The following is a 10,817-nucleotide window of genomic DNA, read 5'->3' on the forward strand; positions in this document are numbered from 1 at the left end:
TCACATTTTTCCTAAGTTATTCAGCGCAACCTCCACAATATTGACATATAATATTCCCTAGGCTCTATTTACTCCAAATTAACTTTAAAACTCTAAAATATCCCCACTTCCCTGATTTTGGGACGGCGCCCCAGAACTTCAAACTGAAAATCTGCTCTGCCTAAGTTGCAGAGAATCTTCCCAGGAACCTCGTGGTGGTTCCTGATTGTCAAACCGGGCTTTAACGGGGCAAACATCGTAGAGAGAAGGTGAGGGTTCTGAATTTTAGAGAAAGAAGGAGAAAAAATCTGTTTTCTCTTGTAAAAACCTGTTTTTCCTCTATTTATATACGACTGGCCACGTGTCTTCGTCGATGAGACACGTGGACTCGTTGAAAAAACCAATAAGGGAGTTCATCGACGAAGTCCTAGATTCGTCAGTGAATCCTAATGTCCTGAAATCCTGCTCTCGATATCTCTTTGTGGATGAGACACGTGTACTTCGTCGACAAAATTTACGGGACATTCGTCGATGAAGACCCTGGGTTCTTCGACGAATCCCTGTTGTTTCTTCTTTTTAAATTTTCTTCCCTTACTCTCTCCTTTATTATTATTTTTTTTCATGAATAATTTTTTTTGGGTCTCTACATTATCCCCTCATAAAATTTCGTCCTTGAAATTTGCCATTTATCACATTTCCATTCTTAAAGAAAAATACCATCATTTTATTAATTGCACTTATGGCGGAGGAATACCGTTGTTACATTTACGGTTCTTGGAGATTACAATAACCCAAATAAATTCTCCGAAAAGCATTCATAAACCAAATCAAACACTACCTATCCTATACTACATTATTTAAATCAAAATACATACCTCAACCTTGAGTCTCACTGAACAGGTGCGGGTATCTCTAGCACATCTGCTCCTCTAATTCTCAAGAAGCTTCCTCTATTGCATGATTGCGCCATAAAACTTTTACCAGTGGTATGCTTTTCGTACGCAGCTCCTGCTCTTTTCGATCCAAAATCCACACTGACACTTCTTCATAAGACAAAGCATAATTAAGCTTTAGTGCCTCATATCTGATCATATGAGAGGGATCTAGGATGTATTTTCTCAACATGGAAATGTGAAATACGTCGTGAATTCTAGTCAAAACTGGTGGTAACGCCAGCCTGTAGGCAACTGGACCCACTCTTTCAAGAATCTGGAATGGTCCAATATTCTTAGGGCTCAATTTACCTTTCCTCCCAAATCTCATAACTCCTTTTAATGGTGTCACCCTTAGAAACACATGATCCCCAATGTCAAACTCTAACTCTCATCGACGAGTATCTGCATAACTCTTTCGCCGAATGTGTGATGTTCTGATCCTATCTCTTATGAGTCTGACTTTATCCCGAGTTTGCTGTATCAGCTCTGGCCCCAAAATCTAACGTTCCCCAATATTAACCCAATATAATACGGATCGGCACCTCTTGCCATATAATGCCTCAAATGGTGTCATCCTAGTACTGGCCTGATAGCTGTTATTATACCCAAATTTAACTAATGGTATATGTTAGACCAAGTGGTTAAAGGTCTTTCATTCCAACTATCTTTTGATGACAACAACTCATTAGCAATTCTTTAAGGCTACTAACCTCTTTCTCTAGTCCTATTCAGTTGCACAGAACGACACCAAAGCAAGCTGAAATGAGGAATAGCTTCCCAAGAGGGGGGGTGAATTAGATTCTTTTAAAATTTTAATGATTTTTAAGCTATTGATTTTAATTACCCAAAAAACAAGATATATAAACGATAACTATACTTAAAAATACTGAAATTTAAATTCACAAGTCAATTAATGAAATCAACGTAATTCGATCACTCAACCAAAAATATTAGAGCTTTAGTTGATTTTTTTGTAAACTCTTAGTATGCACTTTACTTGATCAAGATTTCCATAGATTAACCAACGTACTCCCTTTTTGGGTTTCCACAAATGATTAATCAAAACGTACTTTCTAAATATCAAGTACCTTTGTTTCTTTCTCACTTAAGAATCTGCAACCTGCACAATTAAATCATACCACAATATCAGGTAAATAATATAAAGTAAAGCAGAGAAAAAGACACAAGATTCTTACGAGGTTCGACTTCAACACAGCCTACGTCCTCGCCTTTGGCAAAACACCAAAGGATTCCACTATATCAGTTCTGTTACCTAGTGGAATAATACCAATTTACAACCACTCCTTCTATCAGGCTAGAGCCCGCCTCTCCAAACAATAACCCCTTGTTTGGTCCAACGATTCAACAACTCTAAATCGTTTAAAAATGATGATAAAGAAATTTGTGTACAAAAGAGAACTCTCACAATAGAGTAGATTAGTACAATGATTAGCTCACTTATACTCCAAAGTAATTCAAATATAAGAAATTTGAAGCTCAACGCTTAGTATGAATTACTAAATGATTTTTCAAAGAAAATGAAAGATTCTGATTTTTTAAAAATAACTTGATCTAAAAACCTTTGAAAAGTAGCTTGATCTAAAAACCTTGAAGGTTGCTTGATCTTAAACTTTGAAGATTGCTGGATCTGAAACTTTGAAGATTTCTGGATCTGAAACTTTTGAAGATTTCTGGATCTAAAACTTTTGAGAATTTCTTAATTTCAAAAACCTTTCAATATTGCCTCTATGATCATTATCTTAAACCTTTGAAGCTTTTGACTATTTATAGATGTTTTTAGAAGCCATCCATTACTCCCAAAGATTCCTAAAATTCATTTCCAAATATTTTGAAATAAATATGTTTAAAAACATGGTTTAAAAAATCTTCCCTTCTTAAGCCCTTTTTATTTATTAAAAAAAAAAAAAAAAAAACTTTTTTGAGTATATATGTTTAAAAAAATGGTTTAAAAAATCTTCCCTTCTTAAGCCCTTTTTATTTAAAAAAAAAAAAAACTTTTTAGAGTATATATGTTAAAAAAAATTATTTTTGATTTTCTATGAGCTTCAAACCACTTTATATTTGAGTTTAACCTTTGAAGTACTTACATTAAGAACATCCTAAAATATAATTCTTTAATCTTCAATCTTGCTCTTCCATCATCTTTGTTGTTTCAATCTTTTATTTGAGCTTTTCACCAGTATAATTTTATTCCTCATGCTCTTTGTAATCCATAAGCTTTTCTTTGTGTTATTCAAGGATTCTTTGTAATCCATAAACTATACTTGTGTTCTTCAAGAATTATTTGTAATCCATAGGCTTCTTTATGTACTTGGGCTTTGTCACTTTCCTGAAAAAATTTTACTTGAAACATATTAAACATATCATTGATTTGTTATCATCAAAATAAGAATTGTAAGCCTTATCAGACCAACAATCTCCCCCTTTTTGATGATGATAAATCGAGAGCAAAAATAATAAGATTTTAATATTCATGGCACCCCCTATCAATAAGCATGATACAATTCATGTATGTAAGTTCAAAAGATAATCCATGAATAAACCATACATACACGTAAAAGATTCATCCATCCATTTAAAAGGTATTTAAAAGGTTTTACAAACCATTATTATATATCATATTTTTGCACTTACTTCTCTTAAACATTTTCTCCCCCTTTGGACATCAATTAAAAAGGAAAAAGAAAGACAAAACAAAGAAATCCTGCAAGTCAAAGTACTAGTTTTAGAAAACCAAAGATAGCCTAGCCGATAAAACTTGAATTACATAAAAACACATAAAAGTGATAGGTAAAAGCACATCAGTCAGAGGCTACCATATTTTCACTTTCATCATCTTCTTCTTCTTGTTCTTCTGATTCATTATTTCCTTCCTCTTGTTCACTGTCATTTTCTCCTTCTTCTTATTCACCAGATTCATCCTCTCTAGATGTGGCAGAGCTGATACTCATAGGAGATTTTCCTTTAGAGGAGCTAGCTAACTGTTGCTCAATTTTTTCAACCCATTTATCAATTTGTGAACAGTGAGTTTTTATGGATGTAACCTTTTCTTGCAAAGTACCAAGACCAGATCTCATACCATCACTAAATGTCATATAATGGTTAAAAAATGGAACAAGCCATGATGGAGTGTCTGGATCAGGCTAAACTGAAGGTGTGGAAATAAATGATGAAGAAGGTGGTGGTGCAGATGGAACATTCCTATTTCCTTTATGGAACCACCTTGAGGAGAATTTTTATAGCCCATTCGTTTTAGAATAGTGTCAAAGAAGATATCATAGTACGTCTTGCTAGTAAAGTTGGATGATGGAGTTAAAACATTAAAATGAGCGAAAACCATATTCAACATTCCCGCATATGGTAGGACAACACGGGGAGCATCAACTTTCATGATAATCCACTGTATGATCAAACTTGGAAGATCCATCTTCTTCCCTTTTAGAATGCACCACATTACAAAATAGTCCAAAAATGAAATGTGATCGTGAGAACCAGATCGTGTTAAAATGTTGTTTGTAATGAGCTTGTGCAAAATGAGGGCTTTCAAACTAGGCTGCTTATAAAGTGGAGGATGACCAAAGTTTACTGGAGTGGCAGTCATAACCAGTGGCAAAAACTTTTGTGGTGTAAAACCTTGAGCCATAATCCATTGCTTCTCAATAATATGAATCTCAAAATCCCCTGGCTTAATTCGAAGAATCTTTCCCAAAGATATGAGATTTAGATGGATGTCTTTCCCAAGAAAATTTGTTTTGATTCCATTTTCACATTGCTCCATGTTTGCGTAAAAAATACGTACAACATTAGGATAATAGCCTTCAGCTTGGTAGGTGATAAAATTATCCCTTCCAATGTTCTTGAAAAGTTCCAAGATTTCGGGAAAATCAGAATTGAAGAATGTTACATCGAGTACCTTACCTAATATCGGTTCAGCTGAAGCAATTTGATTTCGATAAAGGTGTTTGGCGTGTGGAGTGACCAACCATTTCTCCACCTCATCGTTATTTATTCTTGTGGAAGAGGAAGATCCTTTAACACCAACGGATTTTGATCTAGGCATGTTTGGATGAAGAAGAAAATCAAAGAAACTCTAAGTTAAGCTCGGTGTTTGTGTGGAGGAAGGATTTGATACTAGGTTGCAAGATGCTTTAAGCAAGATTTGTGTATGGAAAGTGATGGAGACGAAGGGTTTCAGAGAGAAAAAAATGAATGGTCAGGCGCCTGGTGGGTTTTAAAATGACTTAAAATAGGGTTTTAAACCCTACACGCCGCGAGGCAGTCGCCTGCTTCAATGTGGTAGGTGCCTGTCTTTGTGAAATTTTGAAAGACAGTAGCCAGGCAGTTGCCTGGTACCCTAGTGGAAGTCGCCTGCCAACCAGAACAATTTCTAGATTACTTCACGACTGTGAAGCATGCCCAATTCTCTTCTTATAAATATGAATCTTTCTTCCGACAAAGGTTTTGTAAAAATATCTGCTAATTGATCATGTGTATTTACAAATTTTAGTATTATATCTTCATTTTGTACATGATCTCTCAAGAAATGATGTCTTATATCGATGTGTTTTGTTCTTGAGTGAGATACTGGATTTTTTGAAATATTAATAGCATTTGTGTTATCACATTTGATAGGGATAGTTTGATATTGTATTTGAAAATCTTTTAACTATTGTTTCATATATAATGTTTGAGCACAATAACTTCCTGCAGCAATGTATTCTGCTTCTGCTATGGATAATGCTATAGAATTTTGTTTCTTGAAGACCATGAAACTAGATTTTACATCCAGCAAAGTCTGCGTCTGAATAACTAATCATTTCAAATCCAGATTCCTTTGGATACCATAAACCTAGTTCAAATGTACGTAGGAGATACCTAAGAATTCTTTTAACTGCTGTTTGATGTGATTCCTTTGGGGCTGACTAAAATCTTGCACACATATATACACTTAGCATAATATCTGGCCTACTTGCTGTTAAATAGAGTAGGCTTCCTATCATTCCTCGATAATGCTTAGTATCAACTTGTTTCCCTTTTTCATCTTTGTCAAGACTAGTTGAAGTACTCATTGGAGTTCCTATGGGTTTACTTTCTTCCATATCAAACTTTTTTAACATGTCTTTAATGTATTTAGTTTGATTTATAAAGATTCCATTTTTTGCTTGTTTGATTTGTAATCCAAGAAAGTAATTTAATTCTCCCATCATACTCATCTCAAACTCTTTTTGCATACATGTGGCAAATTCTTTACATAAATCTTTATTTGTAGCTCCAAATATAATATCATCCACATATATTTAAACTAATAACAAATCTTTGTTTTTAGTTTTAATGAATAAGGTACTATGAACTTTTCCTCTTGTAAATTCATTTTTAAGTAAGAATTTTACTTAATCCCTCATACCAAGCTCTTGGAGCTTGTTTCAAACCATAAAGAGCTTTTTTCAATTTGAATACATGGTTTGGATTTTTAGAATTTTCAAACCCTGGAGGTTGTTTGACATATACTTCTTCATTTATATATCCATTCAAAAATGCACTCTTCGCATCCATTTGATATAGCTTAAAATCCTTATGGGCTGCATAGGCTAAAAGCATCCTAATGGCTTCCATCCTTGCCACAGGTGCAAAAGTTTCATCATAATCAATTCCTTCTTCTTGATTATATCCTTGTGCCACTAACCTAATTTTATTTCTCACAACAACTCCATTTTCATCCTTCTTATTTCTAAACACCCATTTAGTTCCTATAATTGATTTATCTTTGGGTTTTGGTATTAGTTCCCATACTTGACTTCTTTCGAATTGATTTAATTCCTCTTGCATAGCTATTGTTAGCTTTACCATGATCCCAAGAGAGGGGGGGGGGTGAATTGGTATTTTTAAAGTTTATCTCCTAGGTATTCCTCCTAACAGCAATATGTTCACAAGCCTATGGTCAATCTAGTGCAGATAATGTAAATATACCAGAAATTAAATAAGTAGTTTAAACAATCACACAAGCACCAGAAAGCACTAAAGAGGGGATGACACGCAGATATGTTATCGAGGTTCGGCCAACTGCCTACGTCCCCACCTTAGCTAACCAGCACAAGGATTATCACAATAACTTGCTCACTTAAACGGGTGGAGCGGCACCTACACACATTAGGTCAAATTACCACAGGGCTGACCTCAACCTTTACACCAATCCTTACCGGGCTGGATTACCGCCCCCTCAGGCTACGCCTGGAATCTCTTAGATATACAATCAAAAGGTACAATACAAGAGTGCTTTCACGTAAAGCAGATTTATACCACTAATGCGCACAAACACAAACACCACAATTGATTTAATAATGTAAGCTCTGTGTAGTCTAAATATTTCAACTCTCAACTATGTTTTCTATCAGTGTAGTAAGTACGTGAGAGTGTCAATAATAATCTATGTACCTTAAAATATTCAATCAAACATGTTTGCACATAACACCAAGCAAGCCTCAAGAATATCAATAAGAGAATATCTCAATCATACGAATGTGTATATGCTTGGATTGTAGAATAGATAATCTTTGTTTTCAGAAAATGATATAGATACTTGTATAAATAATACCACAAAGATTAGTGTAACAAGCACAAATATCTTTTCACAAATAGTTCAATAAATTCCACAAGATATTTGAGTAAGCATAAAGTATGTTTTTGCAAATCAAATACAAATACAAACTTCCAAGGATATTGCAATAATAATGCAACACTCGGAAGTTTTCCACAAGTCTTCTTAGAGTAGGCTTATTAGCAAAGCCTCCTAAGAAAACTTAGGTTATGCTCTCGAAGAAAACTTGATTTAAATATGCAACAAATAAGAGAGCAAACCTCTAAGCAGTAATACTCAATACACTTACAAATGATTTAGATAGATGAAGAAGGTAAGCTTGAGTAGGTTTCAAAAAGAGTATGAGTAATGAGAAGCAAAAAATAAGTATTTTTGCTTGAGAGAGATTTTCTTAATCTTTTTACTAATCGATGCTTAATCCACCAAATGAAAGAGTATATATAGACATGCTGAAAATTTTGACCGTTGGGGACCTATTAGGGATTGTTAGAAAAGATTAGTGGTGTTTAAATCAATTTAACCTTGTTTTAAAAATATTAACCGCGGTAAAAAATAGGAGCAACCCGAGAGGTCCGGTCGACCAAAAATGGTTCGGTCGACCAGGATTCAAATGGCTCGGTCGACTAGTGGTATTTTGAACTGAGTGGTCGGTCGACCGAGGCAAGGCGATTTTCCAAATTTTTGAGGTACGGTCGACCAGGGCTTTTTGAACTACACGGTTTGGTCGACCAGACCGCTGGGAATTCTCCCAAGAACCCTTCGGTCGACCAGGTAGTTGTAGTTCAAAACCTCTCGGTAGACCGGATGGTCAAATGTTGACCTAAGAGGGTTTCGGTCGACCAGGCCTTTTGAACTGCAAGTTTCGGTCGATCGAGTGGTCAATCTTTGACCCAAAGGAGCTTCGGTCGACCAGGGCCTTTTGAACTAACCTTGTTGGTTGACCGAGTGATCAACTTTGACCCCAGGGAGTTTCGGTCGACCAGGCCAAATTGAACTGGCTTGGCTGGTCGATCGAAAGTGCATCGTGTGTGCATTTCGGTCCCGTATTGAAGCAAACAAGCCCTATTCAACTGTCTAACACATATATGTGAAAGTGTGAGTGTCCTAGAGGCACTTGGGGTCCAATTTGAAGACACCGAAAATGTCCGGTGTCGGTCGACCGAAGCCTAAAGTCTTCCTAAGGTCATTTTTTGATTTGTATATGGTTTGAGCTTACAAAATAAACCATGCATGTGATGTGTGTGCTTATTACAAACCGAATACCCTAATTACTATTACAGACAAATTTCACTAAGATTATTACAATTAAGATCAAGAGTTTGTCTTCAAGCTTTTGAGCTTTCAGGTGCCATTGATGATATACTTATATGAACCTGCACATGAATTAGATATTTATTAAATACAAGAGTATTTGTTATTATCAAAACCAGGGCATGACCTATAAGGTCAACAGCTATAATCCAAGAGTCATCATTTAAGGCATCTTCAATATTTTTTGGTTCATGTTGGGATAAGAAAGCATAATGATTACAAATATTTTTTAGTGAGGCTCTAGTAGTTATTCCTTTTAAGGTTTCACCAAGAATTTGTTCTTTTGGGTGATTTTTGTCATATTTCCACTCTTTAGGAAGTTTTAGTTTCTCTGAAAGGTTTTCATTTAATGCATCATTGTTCTTTTCTTCTTTTATTTCAAGAACATCTTCCTTTTTTGAAGTGACTTCTTGTTCATCATTCATATCTTTAATGTTATAATGATTTGATTCATCAAAAGTTATATGAATTGATTCCATAATTGTAGAAGTTCTTTTATTATAAATCCTATAAGCTTTACTATTTGTAGAATAACCTAAGAAAATACCTTCATCCGACTTTGCATCAAATTTTCCTAGGTCATCTTTAGTATTTAATATAAAACATTTGCAACTGAATACATGAAAGTAGGATATATTTGGTTTTCTATCTTTCCAAAGTTCATATTGTATTTTATCTATTTTTGATCTTATTGATACCCTATTTACAATATAACATGCTGTATTTATAGCTTTTACCAAAAAATATTTAGGTAAACTATTTTCATTGAACATTGTTCTTGCCATTTCTTGCAAAGTTCTATTTTTCCTTTTAACAACTCCATTTTGCTGTGGAGTTCTAGGTGTTGGAAAATTGTGAGTTATTCCATGTTCATTACAAAATTTATCAACTTCCTTATTTTTAAACTCTCTTCCTTGGTCACTTCTAAAGCTTGTTACATTATAACCTTTCTCATTTTGTAGTTTCTTGCATCAGGTTATTAATTGATTGCAAGCTTCATCTTTGTTTGCTAAAAATATTACCCAAATAAATCTTGAAAAATCATCTACTATTACAAAAGCATATTGTTTTCCACCTAAACTTAAGGTTCTAGTTGAACCAAATAAGTCTAAGTGTAGGAGTTCTAGGGGTCTTTTGGTGGATATGAATTTTTTCTTTTTAAAACTTGTTTTTACTTGTTTTCACTTTTGACAAGCGTCACATATCTTGTCTTTTACATACTTAATATTTGGTAATCCTTTTTCAAGATTTTTCTTAGATAATTTAGATAGTAGGTCCATGCTAGCATGTCCTAATTTCCTATGCCATAACCAACTTGCTTCATTCATGGCTGTTAAACAAGTTATGTTTTGATTTGTTATTTTTTCAAGATTTATATAGTAAACATTATTTATTCTATGAGCCATAAACAAGGTTTCTTTATTTTTGGGATTTTGGATGACACATTTTTCTTTCATGAACATTACTTCGAACCCTTTATTACTTAATTGACTGATACTTAAAAGATTATGTTTTAGTCCTTCTACTAATAACACATTATCTATAGTGAGTGAAGGTTCTTTACCAATTTTACCTACCGACAATTTTACCTTTGGCATTATCGCCGAAGGTGACGTATCCCCCATCTTTTTGTTTTAAGGTAGTGAACTTGTTCTTGTCACCGGTCATATGTCTTGAGCATCCGCTATCCAAGTACCATTTGTTCGTTGTCGTTGTCCTCCTAAGGCAAACCTATAATGAGGGACACTATGTGTTAGTTTTTGGAACCCAAATTCTTTTGACTTTCATTGTTTTACTGTTAGTTCCATTATTTGTTTTCCATTCTCCTTGGACTTTAACATATTTTTTCTTTAATGGACAATTAAACATAAATGACCTTTAGTCTTGCACATATAGCAAGTGGTGTATTCATGTTTGTTATTTGATGCAGTGCTAGCATAAAACCTAACTTCCTTATTAAAGTATCCCATGTATAG

The sequence above is a fragment of the Malania oleifera genome, chromosome 6 (assembly GCF_029873635.1).
Source record: "Malania oleifera isolate guangnan ecotype guangnan chromosome 6, ASM2987363v1, whole genome shotgun sequence".
NCBI classification, from domain to species: Eukaryota; Viridiplantae; Streptophyta; class Magnoliopsida; order Santalales; family Ximeniaceae; genus Malania; species Malania oleifera.